Raw genomic sequence first — 12,559 nt, 5'->3', positions numbered from 1 at the left:
GGCATCCTACCCGAATTCTACAGGCTTGGAGGCGCGTTTTTTTCTATTAGGTTACTAGCCTCGGTTGAAGCCTTCCACAACAGAGAAATTATAGATTCTTAGAGTGCCTACTGTAGACCTTAGTAACTACTGCGCAAGGGATGTTAACGAAACGAGTTCTGTAAGTCGCATTGAAGGAGGATTTCCATCCTCTATCATGCCTCCACAGCACGACATAGGACATACATTACATGCCTGACAAGGGATAAATTGGGCATGAAGACGCGTACATTTTAATGTACGTGTCTACATGTCAAAGCATGGCAACAGGGGGCAGGAGAAGTTTACGCCCATTTCATATTACACCGTTACACTTAAGTTATTAGGATATTATTTACACCCGTGGGCATATGTTTAGAGAGTATCCACTCTCTGCGGTAGGAGAAGATAAACATTTGGTTCTATCCCTGTGGGGAAAATGTCCCATGCTAGACTTGCTGGTTACGTTTATTCTCAAAGCGAAGGTGCTTACTCGCTGGCCAGTGTGCGCGTGGCACTGCGTGGTACTACTGGCACAATGCGGAATGACGCAATGTATCATTTCGGTATGCGCAAGTGGAACAGGTTTGCGCGCGAGCTCCGCGCCGCGTGGAATGTTTGGTTGGTTCGATTGCGCCCGTGGAACTCGCTGCTGTGTGCTGATTGTCTGGTAGTTGCCGAGCTTCACTTGCAGAAGAGATATGTGCAAACTAAATTCAATAAATTACCTGAAGATTTCGATTCGGCTACTCTTTCAGGGAACCGAGTTCGAGCCCCAGCACGCACCTATAAATTTCAGAGTAATGTACGTTTTAATGAAGGAAATTATATTTCACTTGATGTAATGGTGAAGGAATTGTTATTTTAATTTCTTAAATCGCACATAACTTAGAAAAGTTAAAGGTGCTGGGATTCGAACTGGGCACCCCGGAAGTCCTAACGACTAGGCTATCACCGCATACTTAGGTTACCTACCTAATAATGTATTGAATGTATAACATCAGAACTATAGACCCACATAGGGGTGCATCGTAGAGCTATCAGACGTAGGGCTCGAGAATACAAACGACTAAAAATGATGACTAAAGAAGGCGCGTCTGGAAAACGGAGACGGTTAGGAAGAGTCAGTTAGCAACAACATCAAATATAACACATTATGTTGGAATATACAAGATTTAAATATTGAATAGAAGCAGGAGGCGTTACCTTGCGGAAATTCATGACATATTATGAAAATTAAACTTAATTTACTATATTCCGCGAAAAGCAGGAGAATCTGTATGATGTAATTTATAATTTCTTCAATCCTCATACTACACACCAAACAGATCTTCGGTAATGTTTCGCACGTTTCGCTCCGAAACCGGAGCATCCTCAGGAGATGTTGACTGTAATGAATAATTGTCAAGTCATTTTATTTTATTTGTTTATCAGCTTTTCAAGGGAAACAAACAGTACTATTACACATAAAAGTAATGCCGTATTTTTATATCACATAAACCAATGAAGTTTCCACAACTTAGTTATACATATACGATAACATTAGCATTCTCCTGCTATTCGCGGAGTACAGCAGGAGAATGTTCGCTCGAATTAAGCTTAGTTTTCACAAAATCACGATTTATGTTTTTTGTTTCACTGAGTGTTAACCCGATACTTTTAATCAAATGTGAATTGGTGAACTTAACAACGGAGTCCACCAATCCGCACTTGTTCCGCGTGATGGACTACGGCCTAGACCCATCCTGTTGTGAGAGGAGAACCGTGCTGTGCTTTGGGCCAGTAATGGGTTGATATGATAATGATTTTGACATAACCTAAATATGTTTAATATATTCTAAAACAGGGTTCAATGCGTAAATTTCGTCAAATCTAAACTTATTTTTCTGAACACGTTCTCTGCTGTATAAGAGTGCTAAGTACAGCCATTCCCGTGACATAACTAGGTGTTAGTTGGGTAGTTAGTATATAATAGACATGGTGCATGCCCATTCTCGGCGCACAAGCGTGTCAACATATTTCCTGGAAAACTTTTCTCAATTTAGCCGACAATGTTGAAACCTTAGAATGTGGTATTACCGTTTGTTCATTTATTAAGGCTCGCACTAAACAGCGGCCCGGCCGGTTAGTGAAACCGGATCGGTTTTATAGCAATACAATGTTATTTTGAAGATTGCGCCCGTGTATCATTTTTCTGCTGTGGCCGACACAAACACAAATCTTGCACTCATTTTAATTTTATGTTTTGAATTTTTTTCAAGTAAAAAAGTCGATTTAAGTTGCAGCATTATTTAACGGCTACCATTCTTAAGGGCTCTTTAGTACATGAACATCATATTAACTTTATGCGCGTACAATCGAATAAAATATAAATAATAATAAGCCTTATGATACCCGTACTCTCCCATTACGGAAACGGATATACAGATATACAAAGTTGCCCCAGTGCAGATAATTGGCAGGCTTAGGTATAGATTATAACCTGTTCTCCAAGGAACATTAGAAAAGTAAAGGTAAACTTTAGAATGTCAAAGTCACCCATCCAGTTATCGGCTAGATTACAATGCTAAGCCAGTAGGACAGTCTGACTTGTGATGTTGCAATCAGACCTAATCCCATCGTTAATATCTGCTTACGAGGCAAACACCTTTCTACCAAGAATATTTCTACCAAGGCTTGCTTATTTGAATCTCCGTTGAATTATGACCGGCTGACGGGTCTATCTGGGTGGAAGCCACTGAAAACAAACGGCCCAGGATCGTGGATTATGTCCAGCACTAGACGTCAATCGGTCGTGATGATGACGACGGGTGTATGGAACATTGAGGTTTAAAAGTTTCGCCAACTTGAATAAGCCAGCAGAACGCTTTAGCTTCTACGGTTTATGGCACCGGACCGGACGAAATCGGACTGTAAATCCGAGCCTTAACTAGGAGAAAAAAAGACTTGTCTATCCACTTGTAATGAGCAGGTTTTTGTAGCGCGCGAGTTGCAGAAAGGCTACGAATTAGTTAACATTTAATTAGCTCGCTCACCCAATGATTTATATTACTTTTTCTAATGAATTCAATCACAAGGTGGAGAAAATTTTGTAATCGTGCCAATTCTGTAAAATCTTTTCAGCGCATATTACGTTCGTATAAATCCATACTAATATTATTATATGCGCATATACGTTAGTATCATCATCTATAGCTTATAACAGTCCAGTTTTTTTCTCCGGCCGATTTTAATCACACGACCGGAACAGAACCGACAGTATACTCGCTCTTTGTTTCGTTTGCCCGTAACTACCTCTGGGCAGACGGGTTGGCGATAACAGTATATGGTAGTAGTAGCACGGGACGTTGCAGCCCGCTCTTCGTTATATTCCCTAAGTCGTCTCGTACGACACCCGCGAGAAGAGGCGGGGTGATGCCGACTGCGTTAGTTTATAGGTTTATAGGTTAGTCAAAGTCAAATATTTCTTTATTTAAAAAGGCACATAGATAGCACATTTTAATGTGTACATTATATGTAAAATATGACATAGAAGTGAGTTGATGGCGATAAATAAATTCGTCAACTTAAAACTAAAGCTACGAGGGCTCCAAACGCGCCCTGGTCTGTTAATGAACGCCTTCAATTTCTGAACGGATATCAGCAAATCCCTCTTATCATTGCAGTATTTTAGTAACATATTTCTTAACCTTTACTAGAATAAAACACACTAGGCCGGTTTTAGTTTTTTGTTTACATATAACGCAATAGTATCAAGGCCACGGTACTCTATGTTAATCATACTAATATTATAAATGCGAAAGTTTATATGGATGGATGGATGGATGTATGAATGGATGTTTGTTACTCTTACGCAAAAACTAACGAACCAACTGACTGGATTAACATAAAGGCTGCTTTTTATCACGAGAAAATGTACGGCTCTCGCAGGATTAACGAAAAACCAAAAAACCGCGTACGAAGCCACGGGCAACAGCTGGTGTATACTAAGTGTATGATAATAGGTATGATAACCATTATGAATTCACATTTAATGCGATACTTACAAATATTAAGTCATTTATAATAACAGACCCAAAAAATTATAAAGTGATTACTCAAACTCAGCCGAAAGAAGTCATTAAACCCGGCAATAAGAAATGACAATACAAAATGGAAAATGTCGAAATGTATTGCAAGCATTACCTACCTACCTGTAATTATACTTATTATAATGTATGATTGATTGCTTTTCAAGAAGTAGGTATTCTATTCAACCCACGCTATGATCAGATTTTGTAAAGACGCCTTTTCACCGGTCCAGAGTCTCTTCCGAATTTTTATTGCAACATTTTTGGGACCAAATTATCATCTCACTTTTCACTAAACCTAAGCACCACCTAAATCGAATGCCTAAGGTGATAACTATTGGTGGACGGTTGATGTATACCTAGGAATCTCCTTAGATTAGGCGTTACCCATTTACCATGTCCGTCGTTAGTGAAAACAGGCATCAATGTCCCACAGCTAGGCACACGCCTAGTCTCTAATAGAGAGAAAGAGAGAAAGAAAAGCTTATTATATGCTAGTTATAATAGCCATCTTAAAGTGCTGTGAATTTAAGATGGGATGGGATGTTTTCATCTAGTTGAGCTGAAGTCTTAAATGCAATGTATAACTGCATTTTATCTCAACTGCAGAACACAAATAGGGATCGATGTTCTCGCACGCCGCATGCGCGTTTCTCCCAGCAAAAACCTTATAACCCACGCTAACCTTTTTAGTCATCATATCAACCAATTACCGGCCCACTAAAGAGCACGGGTCTCCTCACAAAATGAGAAGGGATTGAGGCCGTAGTCCGCCACGCTGGCCGAGTGCGGATTGGCCCTGTACGGGAGCTATGGTGATATGCTTGACCGTAACAATAGGAAGATCTTCCTCCGAACGGGTGATCGTGCTCGGGGACCGAGGTCCGAACATTCATTTTTGGAATGTGTATATATAGACATTCTTAGTGAACACTTCGCTAGCGCGATGCAGGATTTTTGTGGAGCCATCTAGTTCTGTAATGTAGAGACCGCTACAGACCTTTGAACTAGCTGACAAAAAAAAAACTGAGTGAGTAAAACTAATTATTTAACTATTACTTCGATGTATCCAATAAGCCATCTGGTTACCATTTAACATAATCAGATCCATGGCCAGCGCAGGTACTCGTGTCAGCTCGCGTCGAAGATGGCGACGCATACCAAGCGACTGATATGTGGCAAATGTCCTTTTGCGAACAACTAGGACACGGCGTGTCAAGGAACGTTTCTTAATGCTTTAATATGTGGTATAGATTTAGAAGTTGCTGAATGATTTAAAGTAAATACAGGTACCTACTTCTTTTGGTCCATCATTAAATTAACTAAGAGAATCCGTATAAGAAACAGTAATATTCAACGACCTCAAATGTGTACTCAAACACACATATAATAAAAATCCTTTGTGAGGTATAAATGTCGGTATTTATTGGTAGTTGTAGATACACCAATGCATTTGTTAGAACAGTAAATAAGTGATAAAAACTCATTCATAAAGTCAAGATACGATGTGATTATGACTTTTGAAGACCTTTATGGTAGACCATAATGGTAAGCGGAGATCTTTTCAGTTTGAAGTACCGGATTCGTTCGTACTGCAGCCTTCCTTTCGGGGAGAACGAGTTAGGTCCCCGGCTTGCATCTTTTACTTTTCGGGATTATGTGCGTATGCTAGAAATGAAATATCAGTTGACCGGCAAAAGAAAACATCGTAAGATCACCTGCGCGCCTGAGAGTTCCACATTACGGTCTCAAAGGCGTGTGAAGTCTACCAATCCACACTTGGCCAGCGTGGTGAACTACGGGCTAAGCCCTCCTCAATGTGGTGGAGACCCGTGTCCTGTATTGAGCCGGTAACAGATGGATAATGACCATGATGATATCTTTCACCTCTCACTGTAAGAGAGGCCTCTATAACATAGATAAGGAGAAGAATCTTTATTCCCCCATTATTGCATGCAGTGCATTGTTTCCAGAAACAGTGGAAATGCCCTGTGAACGTCTCACTTCACACCAGAGGAATGTTGCTTGCTACTTTTCCCATTTTCCTCATTTTATGGTAAACGTTTAATGTCAACTGCAAAATGAAATTAATTGATTGAACGCCTATTCGAGAAACACTACTAAAGTAGAGTGGTGTTTGTTGTTTTTAGTCGTGTACACGATTTCTGTATGTTCTTAAATTTGTGCACTAATGCATGATTATTCTAAAAATTAATTCCCTAACTCCTGGTGACCTCTGCTCGATCTCTCACCACAACCGCAAGCAAAAGCTCACGTTACAAAATATACAAATAGTTTTTTTTCTTAGGAGGCCAGTATAGTAAAACATTTTAAGCGCTTTATAAAATGACCAAGATTTTTTATCCATCGAACCCTGCCAGTGATCTGTGCGATGATCTCACCGCTGCAAAAACCACGGTTAGTGTCGTGTTTTTGTTGGTTGCTTGGGTATAGGTAGGTTTACAATGCATACATGTATGTTTTGATTTATCGAGCTATGCTGCGGATATAGCCTGTAGGTACGAGCACTTGTGTGTCATGACTGTATTTACATAATACATAAGTATTGCTTAAGGGTTTCCAAGTTTCAATCTACCTAACGTAATTATTTTAATGCCATCAAACCATCAACGTCCTGTGTTAGCTATTAAGGTCTTAAAATGAGCTGCAATCAGATCGATCGAATCGACAAACTTTTATGTACATAACGTAACTGCTTTACTGGATGTTAATTTTTTTTCTTCTGAATATAAAGTTATAATATTTGCAATATAAATATAAACAAGGATTTATTTCTTGCAATAAATACTATGTACTGATTAAAATAATTTATATTCTATTCTATTCGATATAATAAGACGGCCGATTGGCGCAGTGGGCAGCGACCCTGTTTTCTGTCCAAGGCTATGGGTTCGATTCCCACAACTGTTTTTTTCAGTGTCTGGGTGTGTATATGTATATTATAAGTATATTACGTAAATTATTCATAAAAGTATTCATCCGTCATCTCAGTACCCATAACACAAGCTACGCTTACTTTGGGGCTGTATGGCGATTTGTGTATCGTCGTAGTATAGGTATATAGTAAGTATATACTATATTTTGTTAAGCGGAAGAAGTACGCTTTACCGTAGTTTTTTTTAAGTTTGCTGGAAAAACTGTATTTCTACTTTTTAACACATCTTTTTTACAGAGTTTTTATGCTTAATTTCATGTAATCACTAACGTTTTACTTTTTATTTATAGATCATGGTGGTTTTATAAACGAATTGATCAGTAATAAGCGTGCATTCAAACGAAACGATTTGTTACGAATTCAAAATTCAAAATGAAATAACCGACTACACTATCACGTTTCATCAGCACACAAGTCGATCTGTAGTAAGAATGCAGGCATACCTCTCGTTGATGGCTTCAACTGCGACCTTGTCCGAGTTAGGTAATAGGTATCTACTTGACGACATAACTCTATGCTATGAGTGACGCTATGCTGTTTTGACCATTTATGTGTAGTACCTATTGGCAAATATATGCAAGTTCTATGAAAAATATGTTGGTTGTATGTGAGCGAAAGGTTTATTTAGTCCATTGCTTCTACACGCGGCCTGACTGATTTTAGTAGTATTAGCGCTTTTTGTGATGGAGCTCGTATGGGAAGAACTGCCGCCATGCTTGCTTCGGCTGTAAAGCAGCGTTGCTGTGTTCCAGTCTGGCGGGCGTAGTTGCCGGTGGAATTACAGGATCGTGAAGCTAAATGCCTAAGTTAAATGGACACAGGGAGTCACTTTGTGGCACAGGTTCCTAGCATGCCCTGCGAACATGTCGCTCTGTTTATATATTCTTCCCCTAAAATGTATTTCGACGATACAATCACAAGTTTCTCGAGGGCTTAGGGGCAAAGAAGGACGTTATGTAATTTGCGTTACTGAATTTGGGCAGGTACAGCCAGGTTATCGCTGTTCTGGCCTGGTGGGAGGCTTGGGCTGTACCACCACTGTCACCACACTAGCCTAGATTAAGCGTTACCACGTAGAAACCGAATAGGAGTATTGGTTCAACATAACTGTATACCCCCTTACAGATCAGCTCGTTACCATCACAGACTGCTTCATCGCTTTCCACCAGATTCCACTATTTATTTATATTCCACTACAACTTAGCTTTAGAGCTAACTACAAGTTAGCACCGGAATGAGCCGTACGAGTTCATCGTATAAAGTGAGTTGGCGGACGATGTATTCCCCTCTCACTCGGTTTCGCAACTACCTTCATCCTGGTAAAATCGTGCGCGCGCATTTCGTTACATCGTATAATTTCACTCCCAAAGTTTCGCCGCTAAAGAAGTATAACTTCAAAAAAGTGGTGTCTTCTCTATCAATACATCTCAATGGGCTGCATCATTATATTCGTTCGTCAGCCTTCAGAGTCGTTGCCGCCGGCCGTCAGGCCGCTGCGCCGTGGGCGAACGATTTGACCCGAACAACTTGATGATTGAGGTGTAATGCTGTAGTCGGCACAAAAACCTTCGCGGGACCCATCAGCCGCCATTATCGCCGTAACCGACCGGCAGATTGTTTCTAATGAGCGCGATTACAGATTTTTTGCTGCTCCTCCATACCAGTAGAACTTTGTTAGAATGTATTTTCAAATGTTTTGTGAGAATATTAAACTTTGTTGTCCTCGTACCTTAAGCACTTCTTTTAAAGAAATGTAGTTCTGTAACATAAATTTAGTATTTCCCCAAACATTGCAATAGCCTAAATTACTACTTGAAAAGTCATTATTATTTCTGTCAAGTTTTTAAAAAAAAAGTCATTTTGAACTTAAGTCTTAGAGCCTGCGGTGTGTTCTTAAATTCACAACCGATATACAAAGCCTTTTAGACTGAGGTGGACCTTGGCTTGGTCAAACAAACTCCCTCTCCATCTCTCATCATTTAACCATCTGGTCTTCTGCAGTGTCTGTGACCTTGGTCGTTAGTAAACTTTGCTGAGACCCTGTTACTTGTAACGTGAGCTATCACATAGGACACGTACCGAAATTAAGTTTATTTTTTAGTTAGTTATCTCCATTTCGAAGTCCCATAAGTATAAAATATTGATATCATTATTGGGTTATATTTATCGAGGTATCGGGTTTTAGGTTAAAATACACTGCTTGAGTACGCCGTGGTATTTAAAGGTCGAGCGCAATCAAAGGGTACGGTTTGTAATCAGATGCTTAAGCTCTACTTTCTGGTTTCGACGCACAGGTTGATCTTGATATTATTTAACTAAAATACAATTATATGGAATAAGTTTTCTGTTTCTTTGACAGACAACCTTGACACCTTGCTACTCCAGTGAGACTATAATAAAATGAGCAGACCTGTCCTATTGAAATATGAAGTTAACTTTTCGTTATTTTATTACATGATATAAAAGTTAAATCTGTCACCTGTCTTAGGCACTTATACTTGTTGCCCGCATTCTTCCCCATTCTTGGATTTATTCCCCATTTTAATCCCGTGGAAACAGTTTGTTTTCCTCAACAGTTGTTTCCAGAATTCCTTGTCAGACAAAACAAACTCACTCCCGTATTTATAATATTAGTATGTTGGATGATGAATAAGGAGATCTTGGTTTTCATAAATGTTATTATGATGATTACATGAAAATTTAAACAAAAAACCAAATACTTCCACCATTAAGTTTTTGGTATGAAATTATCCTATCAGCCCGGTGTTAGATTTTCCCATTTCCGTACCACCGAAAGTAAGGCAAGCTGTTGGTATCGTAGTTTGATACATGTTTTCATTAATGACAATCTATAATCTATAACTAAATATAAAAATGATTTGCTGTTCGTTAATCTCACTAAAACTCGAAAAAGGCTGGACCGATTTGGCTTATCTAGATCTTTAAATATTCGTGGAAGTCCAGGGATGGTTTAAACTGTGAGAAAAATACTAATATATAGATTCTTTTGTTCGTGTGTTTATCAACTAGCTCTTCTAAATAGCTTGACTGATTTTGATATTTTTTTGTGTACATTTCAATGGGTTCCTGATTTATTTGAGAACAAACACAATGCAACCGGTAGGACTACTTTACCGGGCAGGACGACGTCTGCCGGGTCCGCTAGTGCAGAATAATTTTTGGTGTGGGAATTGGTTTTTACGCCAAGCCAGAAGTGGACATCGCCCTTTTATTTATTGACAGATTGTTTAAAGTTTTGTCTTTATTTTATTGTTTTCTCACATTTTTATAAAATAGGCACCTATTATATAAAATATATATATAAAAATGTGAGAAAACAATAAAATAAATTATATCAATATTTTAACAGTCACAATTTTTGAGAAAGAATTTTTTTGAAATTTTTTTTTTTTTTTTGCCTTGCTTCTGCGATGTATCAAACATTAACTGTGTTCTTCCGTAATACATAAGTAAACTAAAATTATATGACAAATAAAAAAAAAAAGGGGCTTTATTTGGTACTCTTATTATAACGCTATGCATTATTGAACCGCTTGAGGTCACTTAGGAGTTTACTAAGCCGATAAAGGATTTCAACGGGTCCCTCCATCTAGCTACCCGTCATCCCCTCCTCATTATTAGGGACCCCAACAATCAGTTGGGGTGGTTGGTAGACGTCCGGGAGGTATACAACGGGTTCCCCGGGCGTCTAACAAAGCAAGCAAGAGGGACATGCCGTGGTGGTTTTTAGTTTGGGTATACCCCTTTAGAGGGGGGAGTCCCACATAACCTCAGTCCTACCCAAGGGTCGGAGGTAGTAATAAAGATTTCCACCACGCCAAAAAAAAAAGGGGTACCCCTCATGACGCTCGCAAAGGAACTCATGATCCAGGCGGAGCCTAATAATCATTTTTTGATAAAAAAATCATTTATATTTTGTCATTGATCATGACGCGTCTGAAATGGCAGAGTTAGGGGGGCCCGGGTTCATGAAGTAGCTCTCACTTTCAAATCTCCGTCTCGAGTCTTGACTCAACTACTTAAGTATAATTTACCAATAGACAACAAGCGACACAATAGCTCGTGAGCCACATGGTTAGTATAATTAGGAGAAAGTGATACGTCACGCCCTGCGCGGACTCTCTTCACTGTGTACCCCAACCCGTTTGTTAATCAACCGCAGAGGACATGTGAATGAAAGTACTCCGCGCGGAGCATACCTAATCAGTACTCTACCTTGTTACGGATCGATTAACTATATTGGATGGGAGATTTAAGTAGGACATTTAAATTCTTTATTCATGTAGACCCATCACAGGCACTTGTGAAGCGTTCATACATATTTGATCACATAATTGTAAGGGGATGGTGATAACTTCGTTCGCCAACTTAAACCTAAAGCTACGAGGCATTTACAATTATTTATGTTAATAGGTATATATGGTGGTGAGTTTCCCGCGGTTAAAAGTATTCTATATCCGGGATGTGAGCTATCTCTATGCAAGATTTCGTCAAGATCGGTTAAGCTGTCAAGTTAATAAAGTCAATTTTTTTTTCAAAATTCCTCGGAAAAGATATCCTGCTTTTTGGGACAAAAAGTATCCTATGCCCATATCTAGGACACCTATATTCCTCTCTAGGGCTCTCTACACATAGTATTATATGCTTATAAATCTGGCAGAAGAAGTGGAGAAAAGGTAACAAACAAACAAACAGACACCTTAGCATTTATTATTTTACAATGGATTAGTAGTAGGCACTTAATTAGTTTTTTGTAGTTGGTAAATTATATATACTATGAAATAATTGAAATAAAAAAAAAATAGTTGCCGAGAATGTAGCTTTAACTATACTTAAAAATGTACAGTTATTGAGTCAAACTTATTTATATTCAGTTCATTTGCCATACTGACTGCGCCGTGATGCCATGTATAGTCGCCGTCCATAAATAACTGATTATGGAACTACAGTTATTCGCTTCGCCCATTTGCCATATTGAAAAATGTTAAAAAATGTTTAAAACTCTAAACCTTAACAAGATTTAAATGGATTCGAAGAACCAGTTTCCTAAGACCTTTTTCAAGACGAACGAGATTCCTATGTTTGAATTATTTCTCTATAGGCACATTTTATATGCTAGTTATTATATCAGATATGGTCGTAATATGGTAACATTATGTTTTTTTAGGTCACTCGATAATTGTTATAATATTAGCTAGCTAGATCCGCCTACAGGATGAAGATACGAGTAACAAAAAACTTTAGCATAGTTAGTGCTTTAACGCATATACGAAGTGTACATCTTTGTTTGTATGGGATTGTTCTTTGTTTATCTACAAGTTAGCCCTAGGCTTACCTGCTATGGCAGTTAAATTATACCCAAACTTTTAATCAGTTACTATTACTTACGCGGCTTCGTACTAGAACGCAAAATCGCTTGGCATATCTTTGTCGGTAGCGTGGTAGCAAGCTAAGGCCGAAGTATCGCTAGATAGGACCTGAGAAAAGTGAGGAA

General features: G+C 38.8%; 1 protein-coding gene across 2 annotated transcripts in view; it reads left to right on the top strand.

The window, feature by feature from the left end:
- The window catches only part of LOC120637291, a 78,373-nt gene that overhangs the window by 11,794 nt on the left and 54,020 nt on the right, over positions 1-12,559 (top strand). The gene's annotated exons all lie outside the window — the stretch shown is intronic.

This window comes from Pararge aegeria, chromosome 1 (assembly GCF_905163445.1).
Source record: "Pararge aegeria chromosome 1, ilParAegt1.1, whole genome shotgun sequence".
Taxonomy (NCBI): domain Eukaryota; kingdom Metazoa; phylum Arthropoda; class Insecta; order Lepidoptera; family Nymphalidae; genus Pararge; species Pararge aegeria.
Note: the sequence above shows the minus strand (reverse complement) of the source record. Positions and strands in the feature narration are given on the sequence as shown.